At 46.2% G+C, this 22020-nt stretch overlaps 1 protein-coding gene across 1 annotated transcript in view; it reads left to right on the forward strand.

The window, feature by feature from the left end:
• The first annotated feature begins 756 nt into the window (after window positions 1-756).
• The window catches only part of efr3b (EFR3 homolog B), a 106644-nt gene continuing 85380 nt past the window's right edge, over window positions 757-22020 (forward strand). Inside the window, exon 1 of the transcript XR_004222861.1 lies at window positions 757-1076. The gene's annotated coding sequence lies outside the window, so the exon portion shown is untranslated. The remainder of the gene's footprint in view (window positions 1077-22020) is intronic.

The following is a 22020-nucleotide window of genomic DNA, read 5'->3' on the forward strand; positions in this document are numbered from 1 at the left end:
TGATGTAGACAGTGCTATTCTGAGACAGTTTGCAGTTGGTCTTTATTTTTTTATTATTTGTGTTTTTTGAATTATTTAGCTTTTAGTTCAGCAGCTCCAGTTTAGTATTTTGAAAACTATCTGGTTGCTAGGGTCTAATTTATCCTAGCAACCAGGCAGGGGTTAGAAAGAGAGATTGGAATATGAGTAGAGGAGAGGCCTAAATAGCAGCATAAATAATAAAAAGTAACAATAACAATAAAACTGGAGCCTCACAGAGCAATAGTTATTGGCTGCCGGGGTCAGTGACCCCCATTTGAAAACTGGAAAGAGAAGAGGAAGGCAAATAATTCAAAAACTATAAAAAAAATGATGATTACATTGAGAAAGATAAAATTATGAGTGAAAGAATGGTTTATGCTTTGGATAGAATGACTTGAATAAGTGGGATAGGATAATGAGACATTCCTTGGCTATGTCTGTGAGACATGGGATAGTAATAGTTGTAGTTCAAGGCAGTAGGCGGGCAGACCAGGTTGTAGTGTTATTTTTACGTTGCTTGGGGCAGAACGTTTCCATTTGCCCCATTAGGGCAAATTGCCCCTAGTCAGTTCCTGTGTATTCCTGGTTTTAGCCTTGCACCTGCCCATTTGTGCATGTAAATGCCGCTGCCCGTGGCCCTTTAATAGCAGAAATGTAATGTATTCCGAGAGCATTGACATGGAAAGTTCATCCCACACGTCCCTACTCCGGATTCCTTCTGCCCTTGGGAAAGGACTGGGGGAAGGGAACGGATTGGGAGAAAGGTAGAGCGGAAGGGAATCATTCTGTAGGATCCATCCTAGTGGGTACCAACGGAATTATCCGGATGAGGGAAAGACAATTTCATGGAACAGCAATAAGACTTTCACGAGTCAGAACAAGCACAGGAGGGGATAATGACTGAGCCACCAGTGATACAGGATTACAGTGAGTCCGAGGGGGGACTAGGGATGGGCCGCAGGGCATTCCATTCTCTCTTCTGAAGGGGACAAGATACCGATCGACTGACCTGGAGATGGACTGCAGGGGTCTCCTTGATCACCATGTGTGCAATGGTAACGTATGACTATTCCCATAATAACCTGCTGACTCCAAGGCGGGCTCCCATTGGCTCGTAGAATTTAGCTACTTTGCTGACTCCTTAGAAAATGAGGAGAGAAATGGGGATTGTTTTTCCCTGTGAGCCAACAGATGGAGCAAATGGAGTATTATTAACCCCTGCAGCTAATGAAGCAACAAGATATATATATATATATATACAGTATAAAGAGCCTAATTGCATTTCCTTGTTATAGAGAAAATTTCCCAAATCACATATTTGTTGTCTTTATTTTATAACCAAGCCAGCTAAGGATGCTGGGAGTTGCTGTCTCCTTGATCACCTTGTCATAGGATGATAGGACTCATTTACTAGCATTGCCAGTAGCAACCAATCAGGCTTTTGCTTTTATTTTCTAATTTGTAGTAGGCTTGAATCTATACCAGTCACAGTGGCCAATCAGGCGCCATTTACCCTGAGCTCCTTACTGTACGTGCTATAGGGAGCACTTGTGGTTCTGTTCACTATTAATGGTGGTACCATGGTACCGTGGCGGCAGCCCAGCGAAATACTAGTGTTCTGTCCGAACTGCATGGAATATTCCACCTTTTTTAAGTCTCAGTTCTTGGCAGATAGGGACTGTAAATGGTCATTAAGCCACATACACTCCTACTGTTCCCCAGTATAACCATTTATCCACATCAAAGTCAAGGCCTTCTGGGTGCTGTAAACTACAGCCACTGAGCATTCTGGGAATGAAGGGTAACTGCTTTAGTACATTCAGTTTTGCACCAATTGTTGGTTTCTGTGCCTTAGAATAGAGCCTTCTTGTGGGCCTGGCCCCATTTCAGATTTGGGGGGGGACTGGTTTATGCCAGGAATAACATTCTTCCATTATAGTCCCCTATTCAGGCAGGTATTCAAAGACATTCAAGGACGGACAAAGGTGCAGAGATAGGCAAGCAAATTAATTAAGGGAATCGGTGAAGAGATTTGATGATATTAGACATGTGCGGGGGACAATAGGCAGTTTACAGAAAACGTGCTGTGGTGCATAGGAGCTCACACTCCATATCTATTAGATACACATTGACTCTCTGCTTCAGGCAAAGCCAAGACTGATGGTTCCATGGAGGAGACAGAGGCATTGGGTATAAATAGCAGCGACTGCATTGAGTTCTTTAAGTGGGACTCTCTTAATTGTGAAGGGGAATCTATTAGCAGTTATCTAATTACACTGCACTGACGAGCTGTAACCGAGGCAGTCTCAGGGGGCAACCGTTAGTATGCACTGCCCGGCCTCACTGCCCTTGGGTCACTAATGAGTAAGTGTGAGAGGGCCCTTTATATACCGACTGTGTTCCCTTATGTGAGCGTGAAAGCCCCGCTCCTTCCGCCCGCACCAACCCCACTTCAAGGGAAACTAACACTAAAGAACAAATTGCCCTTGTATAGTCCCACTGCCGTGTTTCCTATGCCCTGGCATTGCTGGTTTATTAGGATACTTGATGCAGACTGCACTGGCGCAGAAACCCTATGTAACCCTTTGTTAGCCAGGAATACAATGCATCCTGGCACTTACCTGCTGGAGATCCAGGGTTGGACTGGGCCAGCAGGGACTTGGGAAAAAACCTGGAAGGTTCCGGCCCTCGTGGGTCCCGGACACCCCAGTCCGACCCAGGCAGATTTGGAAAAATCTAGAACTGAATTTTACGTTTTTGCTGCTTATCTTATCTGTTTGGGCCTTTCCTATTTATGTTTCATTCTGACTGGTTGCTAGAGTAAGGAAGCCCTAGCAACCCAGATAGCAATCTTGACAACTGCATGGAAAACAAAATGTAAATATTAGAAATATAGAAAGCCACAAGATCCAATGCAAACTGTCCCAGCACACAGGTGTCCACAGCATATCATACAGGACATTTAGGGCAAACTTTGCCTTTAAAGTTAACAGTCCCAATAACGACTAGCGATGGGCAAAAATTAAAGGCAAAGTTCATTACACAAGAGTTGTTTTAAAGTCTCAGGTAGTTATACCTTGCCCAATGTTTTGCTCCTGCATTTGCACTAAATATATTGTGATAAATACACACTCCTTACACTCATTGGTTCCATCTTTGTGGTGCTGGAACTCTAAACACCAGTGTTGGCCACCTGTTGGGCACCTTGCATCTCTTGGGGGTCAATGCTTTAGGTCCCCCCTGTAGTTTCTCCACTTTCCTATGGATCAGCTAGAGGTTAGGTGGCTTTTACTTTATACAGAAAGGTTGAACTTGGTGGCTTTGTGTCTTTTTTCAGCCGCAACGACTATACTATGTATAAACTCCTTTCTTCCTGCATCTCTGGACAGACTCTGGGCAAAATGGAGCTGGGGCCATTTATAATTTGGTTTGGTGCTTGCATCTGCGGCACCTACTTGGGTGTCAAATCAAGTCTTCTCCTGGGTCCTCCTCTTCTCCCAGCTCTGTTTCTGGGCTGGAGGATGGCTCCATGGGGAGGGATAAATATGGGTGAGTGCTCTGGGCTGTTGCACTTGGTGGGATCATGCAGAGAAGGGCCATTGTCAGAAGCAGTAGGGCAAGATGGTAGCACGTAGAATGGCAACTGTGGGGCATAGGGCACAGAATAGGGCAAAAAAAATGTAGACGGTGCCTAAGCTCTGGTACAGATAATAAATAGTTAAGTCTTTTACAGTAATGTTTGATAGACGGTACTGTTTGCACTGAACCCCCAGTCTACGCATTTCATGCCTTATGGGGCACTTACTCATAGGCCTATGGCCATTTATATTTATTGTATTTATTTATTATAACACTTGTCCTCCCTGTGTGTAATTTTGTATTTTGTAAGATTGTACAGCGCTGCGTATCCTTTATAAATAAAGTTATAAATACATACATACGGCACGAAACGCGTTAGGCTGTTCTTTCTGTCCAAATAAATTACTTTTTAATGTTATTTCACCACTGCTGCTTTAATTATTGATTTGTTTTGCATTTAGGCTGTTCTATTCAAGAACACAAGTTCCCAGCGTTCCTATAGAGCATTGGGGTCCCACAGAGTATTTCCCCCCAGTCTGGCAATGGCTAACGACAGCCCTGACGATAGAGAGCTGTCAGGATCCCGATAGCAATATTCATTGTGGCAGAGGAATACTATCAGTATCATTTAAGTATAGTGTGCCAGCCTGCCAGTCTGTAGAGTTGATGGGATGCCAATCAGTGTATAATTATCTCTGTGACTGACACCGTGTGATGGGGGCGGGATCCTTGGGAGGGGAGTTATGGGGCTAAATGGTGTAGCATTGTATGGTAGGGACACAAGGGCTTATTGTATTGTGTTCATTTTGTATTCAGGAATTCCACTGCTAGCCTCTGTGGGCCGCAGGACAGGGAGAATCTCAGCCATAAAGCAGGGCAGGACTGCTGCTTACAATGGGGGGATCAGATAGGATCTGTGCCACTGTGACAGAATGCTCTGTTATACAGATAGCTAGAATCTCAGCCATAAAGCAGGGCAGGACTGCTGCTTACAATGGGGGGGGATCAGATAGGATCTGTACCACTGTGACAGAATGCTCTGTTATACAGATAGCTAGAGTCTCAGCCATAAAGCAGGGCAGGACTGCTGCTTACAATGGGGGGGGATCAGATAGGATCTGTGCCACTGTGACAGAATGCTCTGTTATACAGATAGCTAGAATCTCAGCCATAAAGCAGGGCAGGACTGCTGCTTACAATGGGGGGGATCAGATAGGATCTGTGCCACTGTGACAGAATGCTCTGTTATACAGATAGCTAGAATCTCAGCCATAAAGCAGGGCATGACTGCTGCTTACAATGGGGGGGATCAGATAGGATCTGTGCCACTGTGACAGAATGCTCTGTTATACAGATAGCTAGAATCTCAGCCATAAAGCAGGGCAGGACTGCTGCTTACAATGGGGGGGATCAGATAGGATCTGTGCCACTGTGACAGAATGCTCTGTTATACAGATAGCTAGAATCTCAGCCATAAAGCAGGGCAGGGCTGCTGCTTACAATGGGGGGATCAGATAGGATCTGTGCCACTGTGACAGAATGCTCTGTTATACAGATAGCTAGAATCTCAGCCATAAAGCAGGGCAGGACTGCTGCTTACAATGGGGGGGGGGGGGGGGATTAGATAGGATCACATTATGCACAAAGACAGAAAGCCATAGAGGTGCAGTGAGTGGAAATATAAATATGACAGAAGGCCATAGAAGTGACAGATGAGATCTCGGCTTGGGCTGTCACTATTATGGAGCTGTGAGGCATTTCTCTGGGGCAGAACAAAATGTTCTTTAGTCGCTGATAAAAGAGAGAGTGGCAGTTTGGGTTACACAGACTTCAGGTTCCTTTGGGAAGTGACGAGAAACCATCTCAGCAAGTTCCAGGCTGTAACACATTATATATTCAGCACATGATTCCCAATAGGGAAAGTACATCAGCGCAATGTGGTCCCTTTAGCAGACACATCGAACCATCTTATTAAAGGGCATATAAAGACTTACATTTTCCTGCTGAATTGTGCTTAGTACAGGGGAATCCCTATGTGCCATAGTTTTATGGTATCTCTCTGTACAGGCTATGAGCAAACTTAGGGGGCTGTTCCTGCTGAATTGTGCTTAGTACAGGGGAATCCCTATGTGCCATAGTTTTATGGTATCTCTCTGTACAGGCCATGAGCAAACTTAGGGGGCTGTTCCTGCTGAATTGTGCTTAGTACAGGGGAATCCCTATGTACCATAGTTTTATGGTATCTCTCTGTACAGGCTATGAGCAAACTTAGGGGGCTGTTCCTGCTGAATTGTGCTTAGTACAGGGGAATCCCTATGTGCCATAGTTTTATGGTATCTCTCTGTACAGGCTATGAGCAAACTTAGGGGGCTGTTCCTGCTGAATTGTGCTTAGTACAGGGGAATCCCTATGTGCCATAGTTTTATGGTATCTCTCTGTACAGGCTATGAGCAAACTTAGGGGGCTGTTCCTGCTGAATTGTGCTTAGTACAGGGGAATCCCTATGTGCCATAGTTTTATGGTATCTCTCTGTACAGGCTATGAGCAAACTTAGGGGGCTGTTCCTGCTGAATTGTGCTTAGTACAGGGGAATCCCTATGTGCCATAGTTTTATGGTATCATCTCTCTGTACAGGCTATGAGCAAACTTAGGGGGCTGTTCCTGCTGAATTGTGCTTAGTACAGGGGAATCCCTATGTGCCATAGTTTTATGGTATCTCTCTGTACAGGCTATGAGCAAACTTAGGGGGCTGTTCCTGCTGAATTGTGCTTAGTACAGGGGAATCCCTATGTGCCATAGTTTTATGGTATCTCTCTGTACAGGCTATGAGCAAACTTAGGGGGCTGTTCCTGCTGAATTGTGCTTAGTACAGGGGAATCCCTATGTGCCATAGTTTTATGGTATCTCTCTGTACAGGCTATGAGCAAACTTAGGGGGCTGTTCCTGCTGAATTGTGCTTAGTACAGGGGAATCCCTATGTGCCATAGTTTTATGGTATCTCTCTGTACAGGCTATGAGCAAACTTAGGGGGCTGTTCCTGCTGAATTGTGCTTAGTACAGGGGAATCCCTATGTGCCATAGTTTTATGGTATCATCTCTCTGTACAGGCTATGAGCAAACTTAGGGGGCTGTTCCTGCTGAATTGTGCTTAGTACAGGGGAATCCCTATGTGCCATAGTTTTATGGTATCTCTGTACAGGCTATGAGCAAACTTAGGGGGCTGTTCCTGCTGAATTGTGCTTAGTACAGGGGAATCCCTATGTGCCATAGTTTTATGGTATCTCTCTGTACAGGCTATGAACAAACTTAGGGGGCTGTTCCTGCTGAATTGTGCTTAGTACAGGGGAATCCCTATGTGCCATAGTTTTATGGTATCTCTCTGTACAGGCTATGAGCAAACTTAGGGGGCTGTTCCTGCTGAATTGTGCTTAGTACAGGGGAATCCCTATGTGCCATAGTTTTATGGTATCTCTCTGTACAGGCTATGAACAAACTTAGGGGGCTGTTCCTGCTGAATTGTGCTTAGTACAGGGGAATCCTTATGCTGCCCCCGTTGGCCAGTCAAGTGAGGAGGGGGGCTGTTGAGATAGGGATGCGAGAAGGGGATTTAGGGTTAAGGTAGGGAGAATTAGGAATATTTATATATTGTAGATCCCTAACTAAAAAATCCTTTGTACTTCTCATCTACTTACTACCCCTAAGGGGCTCCTGTCATACTTGGGGGCTCCCGGGGCTCATGGGAAATGTGCTCTCTGCTGGGAAAGGGAGGCCGCACAGAGGGAGCCCGGGGGGATCTCTCTGCTTTCATGTTGGGAGGGAAACACTTTGCTTTAATGCATAATTAATTCATATCAATTACACCAGTCACTGGCGTCCCAGAAACATGTCCCTTCCCCCAGTCCCTATTCACGGGAATTCTGCTCCATGTTTGCCTACATCTGCGTGGCCTATCGAGTGTAGCAGATAGACGAATGTAAAGAATATAGAGCCATCTGCTGTTGGAAGCTGGTACTGCAGCAGGGGGGGAGTCATTCATTTCTGAGCCCAGTCAGTCAGTGGGCAATAATATGGGAAATGGGAATTTCAGCCCAGTTGGGATTAGTAATGGCAAAGGCTTCATCCTGTGGGGGGCGGGGATATTTCCTGCTGCTGACAGCAAGATCATTGGCCATTGATTACTGTAAGGGATATTGCTTATTGACCCCCCCCCCCCACTAAGCGCTGATATATTACTAGTCATTTCCGTGTAACCTTATCGCCATGAACATATTGTACAACTAATTATACTCCATTGCTCGCCCCGTTACACACACACTGCCTTATGGCTCCCTGGGAAAAGAAGCTGACACTTTTTCTTTCTTAAACACGCAAAATCTCAACTGACCAGAAGGTGGCGCCGCACAAGTACTTAAAGGGGTAGTTCAGCTTTAAGTTAACCAAAGGCCACAATTTTATTGTTATAGTTACATTTTATTATTTTTGTATTCAAGTTCTCTTCTATTCATATTCCAGTTTCTTATTAAAACCACTCCCTGGTTGCTAAGGTAATTCAGACCCTAGCAACCAGATAGCTGCTGAAATTCCAAACCGGAGAGCTGCGAAACAAAAAGTGAAATCATTAAAAAACTACAAGTAATAAAAAGTGAAGACCCCCCCCCCCACCATGTGATATGATGGTAAATGAAAAGGAAGCCCCCCAACACTGCCAAGGCAATAACCTCCCTGTGAATGTATCACACAGACACAAGGCCCCAAGTCTGGGGCTCCCTACTTATTAATCCCACGCCCACTTTTTGGCCAAACCCACTTTGTGAACACACCCCCTGAATCCCACTCCCATTTTACAAAATTTGTCAGGTTATGTAAAGTTTGAACACATTTCTGTAGGTTTTGTTGCTTGGTGTTATTACAGTTTTGCTAATGAAGGTGAAGTTGCCCTTTAAGCTGCAAGTCTCAGTTCCCCCAAGAGACCTGTTTAGCTTATTAGTTACAATTGTATCTCAGGGTAGGTGTGAGTATTCTGGGCTCTGCCAAAAGCTACTTATTTAATTAAGTTTGAGAAACATTGTATCTTTTTTAGCCTGTTGGCTGAGCTGTCAAAAGAGGGACTGTCGGCAGAGCTGGGGGGTATGTAACCCCATCAGCAAGACCTCTGTAAAGGTCTAGTAACCCATAGCAACCAATCAGCAGTTAGCATTTACTATCCAACTGTTAAAAATACAAACATCCTAGATGAAATATAATTACTATCTTTTTTTTTATAGCAAGAGAACTACAATAATAAATGATAATATCCCTTTAAAACTGCATCTCTGCCGCTGTTGTTGAACTACAAGTTCCAGAATGCCACAGGCAGCGCAGGTAACAACTCCAATAGCTTGAGGGGCGCAGGGGGTATCCATTGTACATATTGTACCTATTCCAGCCACACCGATTCTCCTATTCATATATCAGTCTTTCATTCAAACCACTCCCTGGTTGCTAAGGTAATTTGAACCCTAGCAACCAGATAACAGCTGAAGTTCCAGGCTGCTAAACAAAAATAAAGTAATAAAAAAAACTACAAATAATAAAAAAATAAAGACCAATTGCAATTTGTCTCAGAATATCGCTCTCTACATCATACTAAAAGTTAACTCAAAGGTGAACTTCCCCTTTAATCAGCCATCAAGGTTACCCTTACGCCTCACAGCCTTATGGGTAATTATTAATGTAGGCATATTTCTCAGCTAATGGCATAGTGTTATAGTTCTATGGCATCTGAGGCTTCCGGCAACCACTGGGCGCCCCAAGGGATAATGTTATTGGCTAATGAGATTGGATCGGTGTGTGGGTTGGAGATAGGACTCGGTATCTGCACTGTTTGCGCCGCGAGAGCAATGGCTGCTCAAGGTCATACAGGTCCCTTGCTACCCACAATCCCTAGTTTCAGGTTAAAGAACCACTATACCTTCATTGTGTTATGGGTTTATTTGATAGAGAGTAAGTATAAATAATTTCAGTTGCATTAATCTCTCCATGTTTAGCCATATGTAACAGGAACAGCTACCTAGGCTTTCTTACAAGCTGAGCGAGATTCAGCAGGAACAGCCCCCTAAGTTTGCTCATAGCCTGTACAGAGAGATACCATAAAACTATGGCACATAGGGATTCCCCTGTACTAAGCACAATTCAGCAGGAACAGCCCCCTAAGTTTGCTCATAGCCTGTACAGAGAGATACCATAAAACTATGGCACATAGGGATTCCCCTGTACTAAGCACAATTCAGCAGGAACAGCCCCCTAAGTTTGCTCATAGCCTGTACAGAGAGATACCATAAAACTATGGCACATAGGGATTCCCCTGTACTAAGCACAAGTCAGCAGGAACAGCCCCTAGGTTTGCTAGGATGGATATAAAATGACCCGAAGGCTGCCATTTGGCTAAGACAAGTCGCTTCTTTATCCAGAATAATCCGCCACGCTGCCAAGCTCTCCCTCACTGTAGTTAATAATATGGTACTGACCCACCGACCCAATCTGTTTCTGCTACAATTCACCCCCCATTCCGGCTGCCAGTGCCCCAGGCCCCAGTAACCTTTCCTAGTAGGACAAAGTGCCTGTGAAGTTCTCTGTGTGTTTGCAGGGAATGGGCCGATCCTGCTGGATGCCGAGCCTCACTGCGCTGGATTAATTACCCAGTCCTGCATCAGAGCCCGGGGGGGGGGCAGGACGCCATGTTCCGCTGGGTGATTCCCCTCATTGCTGCCATGTTGCCATTGTCACTGCTGCAGCCCTAATGCCGGCCCAGACCGGGGGCTCCATACCACTCTGAGATGTGTTTATTATTGCCCAGTCATTAGGCAGAGAGAGTGTCATTAGACTAATGTTCCTACATAAAGGAGCTCAGTGCCTGCCATCTTGCTTGTGATCTGAAGCCCACCCACAAACAGTGATGCTACTAATGAAGCAACTCCAGGCAAGGTTCAAATACATCAACCAGGGGCTGAAAATCCTCCCTCTCCTGCCCCCCCCCCAACCAAAAACATCCCCTGCTGCCCCAGACAGACAGACAGATCTATTTTATTTCTTTGTGATTGAAACGCAGAGTTGTAAAGGGCTCATTTGTTTGGGGTATTTGCATGACGTGGGGGAGGTACAGGGTATTTGCCTATTATTCATCCCTGGAAATCTATCTCTCCTCTCAGGGTGAGCTCCCCTGGGCCGTACCATTATTAGTGGGCCGTACCATTATTAGTGGGACCCTTCTACCATAGGTGCTATCCAGGGTGCTGAACATTCCTCCTCTTCACATAACGGCCACAGGGGGCAGTATAAACCCCAGTAACTGGGGAAACTCACGTCTCTAGTTCAGATGAATGGCCTTTTGGCTTGAGAGTCATTTAAAGGACAAGTAAAGAGCACAATCCCCTGTGCAGGCCAAGGGGGCAAGGAACAGGTTAGATATATGAGTCAGGCCTAGGACTAAACTACATAAAGCACAGCAACTCTAGGCTACAAGAGTGATGACCCCCAAATACAGACATAGGGTATTAGTAGAAAATATTGAGGTGAACCCCAAGCCTCTGATTGGGCACCTGATATTCTGATAACTGTTAGGGGATCACTGCTAACCCCCCCTGCTGGGGCACCCCGGCCCGTGCTCCCTGCACCCCCACTAAGTCATTTTTCCGATACACGTCCTGCACCCCAACCCAGGCAGGGCTGGTTGCAATATTACTGTTGTTACTGACTGTTAACTCATTGGTTGTTAATTCACCCTTAGATCTCTTCATTGGGTAGAAGGGCATCGCACACAATACAAAGAGGAGTGTCCCCCACTAGCCCCGCCCATTTGTTCCACTTCCTGCTGCCTCCTATCACAGGCTGTGCAGGGGGGCACTCAGGAACCAATCAGCAGCTAGGCTGACCTGATAGGGAACTGAAGCCTGTCTTTGCTTGTCTGACTACAGGGCTGCAATTGGCTATGCCCCTCCTACTGTGGGCAGGGACTGTTAGGACACGCCCACCCCTCATTTGAAACACAGACAGGGACCTGAGAGGATCTATAGGGAGCCCCAATAAGGGGGCCATTGTTACAGATAGGGTTAATGTTTAGCCCAAAGTGAAACCAGCACCGTATATTATTTACAACTGCCTACAGGATTAGAAAATTAAGCATGAAACCCAAATTCTTTGTAGAGTGTAAGCTCTTTTGGGCAGGGCTCTCTTCCCCTCTTGTATCGGTTACTGATTGCTTTATATGTTACTCCTTGTAGATTGTAAGCTCTTTTGGGCAGGGCTCTCTTCCCCTCTTGTATCGGTTACTGATTGCTTTATATGTTACTCCTTGTAGAGTGTAAGCTCTTTTGGGCAGGGCTCCCTTCCCCTCCTGTATCGGTTATTGGTTGCTTTATATGTTACTCCTTGTAGATTGTAAGCTCTTTTGGGCAGGGCTCTCTTCCCCTCTTGTATCGGTTACTGATTGCTTTATATGTTACTCCTTGTAGAGTGTAAGCTCTTTTGGGCAGGGCTCCCTTCCCTCCTGTATCGGTTATTGGTTGCTTTATATGTTACTCCTTGTAGATTGTAAGCTCTTTTGGGCAGGGCTCTCTTCCCCTCTTGTATCGGTTACTGATTGCTTTATATGTTACTCCTTGTAGAGTGTAAGCTCTTTTGGGCAGGGCTCCCTTCCCCTCCTGTATCGGTTATTGGTTGCTTTATATGTTACTCCTTGTAGATTGTAAGCTCTTTTGGGCAGGGCTCTCTTCCCCTCTTGTATCGGTTACTGATTGCTTTATATGTTACTCCTTGTAGAGTGTAAGCTCTTTTGGGCAGGGCTCTCTTCCCCTCTTGTATCGGTTACTGATTGCTTTATATGTTACTCCTTGTAGAGTGTAAGCTCTTTTGGGCAGGGCCCTCTTCCCCTCTTGTATCGGTTATTGGTTGCTTTATATGTTACTCCTTGTAGAGTGTAAGCTCTTTTGGGCAGGGCTCCCTTCCCCTCCTGTATCGGTTATTGGTTGCTTTATATGTTACTCCTTGTAGAGTGTAAGCTCTTTTGGGCAGGGCTCCCTTCCCCTCCTGTATCGGTTATTGGTTGCTTTATATGTTACTCCTTGTAGATTGTAAGCTCTTTTGGGCAGGGCTCTCTTCCCCTCCTGTATCGGTTACTGATTGCTTTATATGTTACTCCTTGTAGAGTGTAAGCTCTTTTGGGCAGGGCTCTCTTCCCCTCTTGTATCGGTTATTGGTTGCTTTATATGTTACTCTGTATGCCCAATGTATGAAACCCACTTATTGTACAGCGCTGCGGGATATGTTGGCGCTTTATAAATAAATGTTAATAATAATAATTATTTTTTTTAATTAAATCATCTATACCTGTTATAAATGTATTTAAAAATCTGAGCTGTCAATCATATATTGCCTGCCCCGCCTCTATGCCGAAGGCATAGAGGCGGGGCAGGCAATATATGATTGACAGCTCAGATTTTTAATAACAATTACTTTACTTTTTTCCACGTTTTCTGCATCAGCTCGGGAATGAAATGCACGAGCGAAGGGGGGACTTGATGGACATGCTATTCTCTAGCGCCCCTGCCCCTTCCCAGGCCCCGGGGGACGTGGGGGGATAAAACTGCCAGAAGCTGCCATGTCTGATGCTTTAGGTGAACAATGAAGGCAGTCAGTGCACTTATTAACCTCTGGCCTTTCCCAAAGATCAATAAGCAATCTATACGGCGCCCCGGCACATAGGTCTCTGTTGATTACACGCCGCCGTGTTCGCCTTGTCGGAGCGCGTGGGGCTAATGCACTTTGCATGTAGGGATCTGCCATTAGCAATGTGCTATGAAATATATAAAAGGGAGGAGGCGGAATGGGAACACGGCGGCGGCTGCTTGGGAACATGAAATGAGAAAAATGTTCCAAAATAAACTCATCTCTATAATTGTTATTCTTACCCCAAAAAAGGGAACATTGTAATAGGAGTCATTGTGGGATTTTGTTGTGGTTGGGCCATAGTTTCCTATACGTGAGCACATTGTTTCAATACAAAACCCATATTTTCCGAGGTTTTGTGTTAATATAAAGCATTGTTTTGCTTTGACTGCTGCCTTTGCTGAAATGAAGCTGAAATTTGCTGAGTTGAGCCAGCAAACGAGCTCTGTATAAACAACCCCATTCCTTTACCTTCTGTTGTCTGCTTTGGTCTACACAGATATGCAGAAATCAATTATTCTGGAGGTTTATCAGTGCGCTGGTAATCATCACTAGGAAGAACCAGGAAGTAGTTTCCATTTTCCTGTGTGCCCCTCTTACCTTAGCAAAACCCATAGAGTTTTCATGATTAAAACAATAGGCAAAAATATTCAGCCCCATTCTGTGTGCTTATGTAGAATTAGGGGGTATTGTGCCCCTATCAATAACCTTTTATATATATATATATATATATATATATATCCAGGTATGGGATCGCTTATATGGAAACCCGTTATCCAGAAAGCTCCGAATTACGGAAAGCCTGTCTCCCACAGACTCCATTTTAATCAAATAATACAGAATTTTAAAACTGATTTCCTTTTTTTCTGTAGTAATAAAACAGTAACTTGATAAATTAATCCATATTGGATGATAAACAGCCCTATTGGGTTTAATTAATGTTTTATTGATTTTTATACGGTATGGAGATCCAAATTACGGAAAGACCCCTTATCCGGAATACCCTTGGTCCCAAGCATTCTGGATAATGGGTCCTATACCTGTATATATATATATGTGTGTGTGTAAATATATATTTATATTATTATTATATTTATATAAAAGACTATTTCCAAACTGATCTTCATTTTTTTAAGCGGGGGTTAAATTATTTACATGTATTAAACTGCAGCTATTTGGTTGCTAGGGTTTAATTACCCTAGCAACCAGGCAGGTGTAAGAAGACTGGAATGTGAGGTAAATAGCTGAGACCCCCCCATATATGCAGGGCCAGTGACCCTGTATGAACCAGTTCAGACTCTTTGCAGCAGAGCAATTGAATTAACCCCATAAGTGCATGCCTATAGAAGCGATAGATAATGGCATTGTTTCTGCCACATTGGCCCCAGGGGCCCCTCCTATCCAGTAGCAGGTGTGCGCCAGTCATGTTGCTCCCCGGAGCTGTAGTTGTTACGGAGAAGGACAACAAAACATCCTATGTTACCGACGTGACTTGGTACTCGGGGCCCAGTACGGAGCCGGATCCCATACCCTACGTTACTGGGAGACAGGGCTGGGGATATGGGGCAGGAAGGGAAAGAAAGATTATTCTGATACTTAAGGGGGAACTCTACCCATAAGGAAAGAAAATTAAATAAGAAAAGAAAATGGAATCCTAAGCAACTTTCCCTTTACATTTTATTTCCTTATGCAAAGAATAGTGTTTGGGTGAAGTTCCCCTTTAATCACTAATTCTCAGCCTTGGGATGAGTCTGGGGCGACACAGAGAATGAGAAAAGAATGGAGCTGTGAATGGAGAACGCTCTCGGCTCAGATTCCCATTGAGAATCACTGGACGTGTCTTGCAACATCCGGCGGCCTCGCTGTGCTCAAGCCTATTTATTATTCCAGTCACAGGGCGCAGAGCGGTTGGGATAGGGCAGCGCTGAATGCGGAGCTTCTCAGTAACCCGAGCGAGCCAATGGCATCTGCGCCTGGTGTCTCTTCTGATTTCCCTGGCACGTAATCTGCACAGAGCTGTCTGTATGGTGCCCAAACTGGCCTGACGGCTGGGGGAACATTGCATCAGTTTGCATGGGGATAGCTGGGAATGGTGTAGGGTGAGACAGTAGGGCAAGATAAACGTTCCAGGACTCAATAGAGACAGTAGGGCAAGATGGAGACAGTAGGGCAAGATGGAGACAGTAGGGCAAGATGGAGACAGTAGGGCAAGATGGAGACATTAGGGCAAGATGGAGACAGTTGGATAAGATAGAGACAGTAGGGCAAGATGGAGACAGTAGGGCAAGATGGAGACATTAGGGCAAGATGGAGACAGTTGGATAAGATAGAGACAGTAGGGCAAGATGGAGACAGTAAGGCAAGATGGAGACATTAGGGCAAGATGGAGACATTAGGGCAAGATGGAGACAGTAGGACAAGATAGAAACAGTAGGGCAAGATGGAGACAGTAGGACAAGATGGAGACAGTTGGATAAGATAGAGAAAGTAGGGCAAGATGGAGACATTAGGGCAAGATGGAGACAGTAGGACAAGATGGAGACAGTTGGATAAGATAGAGACAGTAGGGCAAGATGGAGACAGTAGGACAAGATGGAGACAGTTGGATAAGATAGAGACAGTAGGGCAAGATGGAGACAGTAGGACAAGATGGAAACAGTTGGATAAGATAGAGACAGTAGGGCAAGATGGAGACAGTAAGGCAAGATGAAGACAGTAGGGCAAGATGGAGACAGTAGGGCAAGATGGAGACAGTAGGGCAAGATGGAGACAGTAGGACAAAATGGGGACAGTAGGGCAAGATGGAGACAGTAGGGCAAGATGAAGACAATGGGGAAAGATGGAGACAGTAGGGCAAGATGGAGACAGTAGAGCAAGATGGAGAGAGTAGGACAAGATGGAGACAGTTGGATAAGATAGAGACAGTAGGGCAAGATGGGGACATTAGGGCAAGATAGAGACAGTAGGGCAAGATGGAGACAGTAGGGACAGTAGGGCAAGATAGAGACAGTAGGGCAAGATGGAGACAGTAAGGCAAGAGGGAGACAGTAGGGCAAGATGAAGACAGTGGGGCAAGATGGAAACAGTAGGGCAAGATGGAGACAGTAGGGCAAGATGGAGACAGTTGGTTAAGATAGAGACAGTAGGGCAAGATGGAGACAGTAGGACAAGATGGAGACATTAGGGCAAGATGGGGACAGTAGGACAAGATGGAGACAGTAGGACAAGATGGAGACAGTAGGGCAAGATGGAGACAGTAGGGCAAGATGGAGACAGTAGGGCAAGATGGAGACAGTATGGAAAGATGGAGACAGTAGGACAAGATGGAGACAGTTGGATAAGATAGAGACAGTAGGACAAGATGGAGACAGTAGGGCAAGATGGAGACAGTAAGGCAAGAGGGAGACAGTAAGGCAAGAGGGAGACAGTAGGGCAAGATGGGGACAGTAGGGCAAGAAGGAGACAGTAGGGCAAGATGGAGACAGTAAGGCAAGAGGGAGACAGTAAGGCAAGAGGGAGACAGTAGGGCAAGATGGAGACAGTAGGGCAAGATGGAGACAGTAGGACAAGATGGGGACAGTAGGGCAAGAAGGAGACAGTAGGGCAAGATGGAGACAGTAAGGCAAGAGGGAGACAGTGGGGCAAGATGGAAACAGTAGGGCAAGATGGGGACAGTAGGGCAAGAAGGAGACAGTAGGGCAAGATGGAGACAGTAGGGCAAGATGGAGACAGTGGGGCAAGATGGAGACAGTAAGGCAAGAGGGAGACAGTAAGGCAAGAGGGAGACAGTAGGGCAAGATGGAGACAGTAGGGCAAGATGGAGACAGTAGGACAAGATGGGGACAGTAGGGCAAGAAGGAGACAGTAGGGCAAGATGGAGACAGTAAGGCAAGAGGGAGACAGTAGGGCAAGATGGAGACAGTGGGGCAAGATGGAAACAGTAGGGCAAGATGGAGACAGTTGGATAAGATAGAGACAGTAGGGCAAGATGGAAAAGTAGGGCAAGATGGAGACAGTAGGGCAAGATGGAGACAGTGGGGCAAGATGGAGACAGTTGGATAAGATAGAGACAGTAGGGCAAGATGGAGACAGTAGGGCAAGATGGAGACATTAGGGCAAGATGGAGACAGTAGGGCAAGATGGAGACATTAGGGCAAGATGGAGACAGTTGGATAAGATGGAGACAGTAGGGCAAGATGGAGACATTAGGGCAAGATGGAGACAGTTGGATAAGATAGAGACAGTGGGGCAAGATGGAAACAGTAGGGCAAGATGGAGACAGTTGGATAAGATAGAGACAGTAGGGCAAGATGGAAAAGTAGGGCAAGATGGAGACAGTAGGGCAAGATGGAGACAGTGGGGCAAGATGGAGACAGTTGGATAAGATAGAGACAGTAGGGCAAGATGGAGACAGTAGGGCAAGATGGAGACATTAGGGCAAGATGGAGACAGTAGGGCAAGATGGAGACATTAGGGCAAGATGGAGACAGTTGGATAAGATAGAGACAGTAGGACAAGATGGAGACAGTAGGACAAGATGGAGACAGTTGGATAAGATAGAGACAGTAGGGCAAGATGGAGACAGTAGGACAAGATGGAGACATTAGGGCAAGATGGAGACAGTGGGGCAAGATGGAGACAGTAGGGAAAGATGGAGACAGTAGGACAAGATGGAGACAGTAGGGCAAGATGGAGACAGTAAGGCAAGAGGGAGACAGTAAGGCAAGAGGGAGACAGTAGGGCAAGATGGGGACAGTAGGGCAAGAAGGAGACAGTAGGGCAAGATGGAGACAGTAAGGCAAGAGGGAGACAGTAAGGCAAGAGGGAGACAGTAGGGCAAGATGGAGACAGTAGGGCAAGATGGAGACAGTAGGACAAGATGGGGACAGTAGGGCAAGAAGGAGACAGTAGGGCAAGATGGAGACAGTAAGGCAAGAGGGAGACAGTAGGGCAAGATGGAGACAGTGGGGCAAGATGGAAACAGTAGGGCAAGATGGAGACAGTTGGATAAGATAGAGACAGTAGGGCAAGATGGAAAAGTAGGGCAAGATGGAGACAGTAGGGCAAGATGGAGACAGTGGGGCAAGATGGAGACAGTTGGATAAGATAGAGACAGTAGGGCAAGATGGAGACAGTAGGGCAAGATGGAGACATTAGGGCAAGATGGAGACAGTAGGGCAAGATGGAGACATTAGGGCAAGATGGAGACAGTTGGATAAGATAGAGACAGTAGGACAAGATGGAGACAGTAGGACAAGATGGAGACAGTTGGATAAGATAGAGACAGTAGGGCAAGATGGAGACAGTAGGACAAGATGGAGACATTAGGGCAAGATGGAGACAGTAGGACAAGATAGAAACAGTAGGGCAAGATGGAGACATTAGGACAAGATGGAGACAGTTGGATAAGATAGAGACAGTAGGGCAAGATGGAGACATTAGGGCAAGATGGAGACAGTAGGACAAGATGGAGACATTAGGGCAAGATGGAGACAGTAGGACAAGATGGAGACAGTTGGATAAGATAGAGACAGTAGGGCAAGATGGAGACAGTAGGGCAAGATGGAGACATTAGGGCAAGATGGAGACAGTAGGACAAGATGGAGACAGTTGGATAAGATAGAGACAGTAGGGCAAGATGGAGACAGTAGGACAAGATGGAGACAGTTGGATAAGATAGAGACAGTAGGGCAAGATGGAGACAGTAGGGCAAGATGGAGACAGTAGGACAAGATGGAAACAGTTGGATAAGATAGAGACAGTAGGGCAAGATGGAGACAGTAAGGCAAGATGAAGACAGTAGGGCAAGATGGAGACAGTAGGGCAAGATGGAGACAGTAGGACAAAATGGGGACAGTAGGGCATGATGGAGACAGTAGGGCAAGATGGAGACATTAGGGCAAGATGGAGAGAGTAGGACAAGATGGAGACAGTTGGATAAGATAGAGACAGTAGGGCAAGATGGAGACATTAGGACAAGATGGAGACAGTAGGGCAAGATGGAGACAGTAGGGACAGTAGGGTAAGATGGAGACAGTAGGGCAAGATGGAGACAGTAAGGCAAGAGGGAGACAGTAGGGCAAGATGAAGACAGTGGGGCAAGATGGAAACAGTAGGGCAAGATGGAGACAGTAGGGCAAGATGGAGACAGTTGGTTAAGATAGAGACAGTAGGGCAAGATGGAGACAGTAGGACAAGATGGAGACAGTAGGACAAGATGGAGACATTAGGGCAATATGGGGACAGTAGGACAAGATGGAGACAATAGGACAAGATAGAGACAGTAGGGCAAGATGGAGACAGTAGGGCAAGATGGAGACAGTGGGGCAAGATGGAGACAGTAGGGCAAGATGGAGACAGTAGGACAAGATGGAGACAGTTGGATAAGATAGAGACAGTAGGACAAGATGGAGACAGTAGGGCAAGATGGAGACAGTAGGACAAGATGGGGACAGTAGGGCAAGAAGGAGACAGTAGGAGAAGATGGGGACAGTAGGGCAAGAAGGAGACAGTAGGGCAAGATGGAGACAGTAAGGCAAGAGGGAGACAGTAGGGCAAGATGGAGACAGTAGGGCAAGATGGAGACAGTAGGACAAGATGGGGACAGTAGGGCAAGAAGGAGACAGTAGGGCAAGATGGAGACAGTAGGACAAGATGGAGACAGTAGGGCAAGAGGGAGACAGTAGGGCAAGATGGAGACAGTGGGGCAAGATGGAAACAGTAGGGCAAGATGGAGACAGTAGGGCAAGATGGAGACAGTTGGATAAGATAGAGACAGTAGGGCAAGATGGAAACAGTAGGGCAAGATGGAGACAGTAGGGAAAGATGGAAAAGTAGGGCAAGATGGAGACAGTAGGGCAAGATGGAGACAGTGGGGCAAGATGGAGACAGTTGGATAAGATAGAGACAGTAGGGCAAGATGGAGACAGTAGGGCAATATGGAGACAGTAAGGCAAGAGGGAGACAGTAGGGCAAGATGGAGACAGTGGGGCAAGATGGAAACAGTAGGGCAAGATGGAGACAGTAGGGCAAGATGGAAAAGTAGGGCAAGATGGAGACAGTAGGGCAAGATGGAGACAGTAGGGCAAGATGGAGACAGTCGGGCAAGATGGAGACAGTAGGGCAAGATGGAGACAGCAGGGCAAGATGGAGACAGTAGGGCAAGATGGAAAAGTAGGGCAAGATGGGGACAGTAGGGCAAGATGGAGACAGTAGGGCAAGATGGAGACAGCAGGGCAAGATGGAGACAGCAGGGCAAGATGGAGACAGTAGGGCAAGATGGAGACAGTTGGATAAGATAGAGACAGTAGGGCAAGATGGAAACAGTTGGATAAGATAGAGACAGTAGGGCAAGATGGAAACAGTAGGGCAAGATGGAGACAGTAGGGCAAGATGGAGACAGTAGGGCAAGATGGAGACAGTAGGGCAAGATGGAGACAGTAGGGCAAGATGGAGACAGTCAGGCATGATGGAAACAGTAGGGCAAGATGGAGACAGCAGGGCAAGATGGAGACAGTAGGGCAAGATGGAAAAGTAGGGCAAGATGGGGACAGTAGGACAAGATGGAGACAGTAGGACAAGTTGGGAACAGTAGGACAAGATGGAGACAGTAGGACAAGATGGAGACAGTAGGGCAAGATGGAGACAGTAGGGCAAGATGGAGACAGTAGGGCAAGATGGAGACAGTAGGGCAAGATGGAGACAGTAAGGCAAGATGGAGACAGTAGGGCAAGATGTAGACAGTAGGGCAAGATGGAGACAGGAGGGTAAGATGGAGACAGTAGGGCAAGATGGAGACAGTAGGGCAATATGGAGACAGTAGGGCAAGATGGAGACAGTACGGCAAGATAGAGACAGTAGGGGAAGATGGAGACAGGAGGGTAAGATGGAGACAGGAGGGTAAGATGGAGACAGTAGGGCAAGATGGAGACAGTAGGGCAATATGGAGACAGTAGGGCAAGATGGAGACAGTAGCACAAGATGGAGACAGTACGGCAAGATAGAGACAGTAGGACAAGATGGAGACAGGAGGGTAAGATGGAGACAGTAGGGCAAGATGGAGACAGTAGGGCAATATGGAGACAGTAGGGCAAGATGGAGACAGTAGGACAAGATGGAGACAGTACGGCAAGATAGAGAGTAGGACAAGATAGAGACAGTAGGACAAGATGGAGACAGTAGGGCAAGATAGAGACAGTAGGACAAGATAGAGACAGTAGGACAAGATGGAGACAGTAGGGCAAAGCCTAAAGAAATAATCATCTCATTGAGGGACCCAGGAGGCAGCAATAAGTATACAACTATTGTAAAATGAAAGTGAAGACCTGATTTGTTGCTATTGGCATGTTAGTGAATAAGCCCTCCTGTGTAGCATTCCTGTATTATATTCCCTGCAGACGGCAGTTTTGGGGTTAGTAATGATACTTTTATACTGTTAACCCGAGACAGCAGCTCAGGGCAAGGAAACACCGTCACTCAGTCACACAGGGAATATGGCTCAGTCACACGGGGAATATGGCTCAGTCACACAGGGAATATGGCTCAGTCACACGGGGAATATGGCTCAGTCACACAGGGAATATGGCTCAGTCACACGGGGAATATGGCTCAGTCACACGGGGAATATGGCTCAGTCACACGGGGAATATGGCTCAGTCACACAGGGAATATGGCTCAGTCACACAGGGAATATGGCTCAGTCACACGGGGAATATGGCT

The sequence above is a fragment of the Xenopus tropicalis genome, chromosome 5 (genome assembly GCF_000004195.4).
Source record: "Xenopus tropicalis strain Nigerian chromosome 5, UCB_Xtro_10.0, whole genome shotgun sequence".
NCBI classification, from domain to species: Eukaryota; Metazoa; Chordata; class Amphibia; order Anura; family Pipidae; genus Xenopus; species Xenopus tropicalis.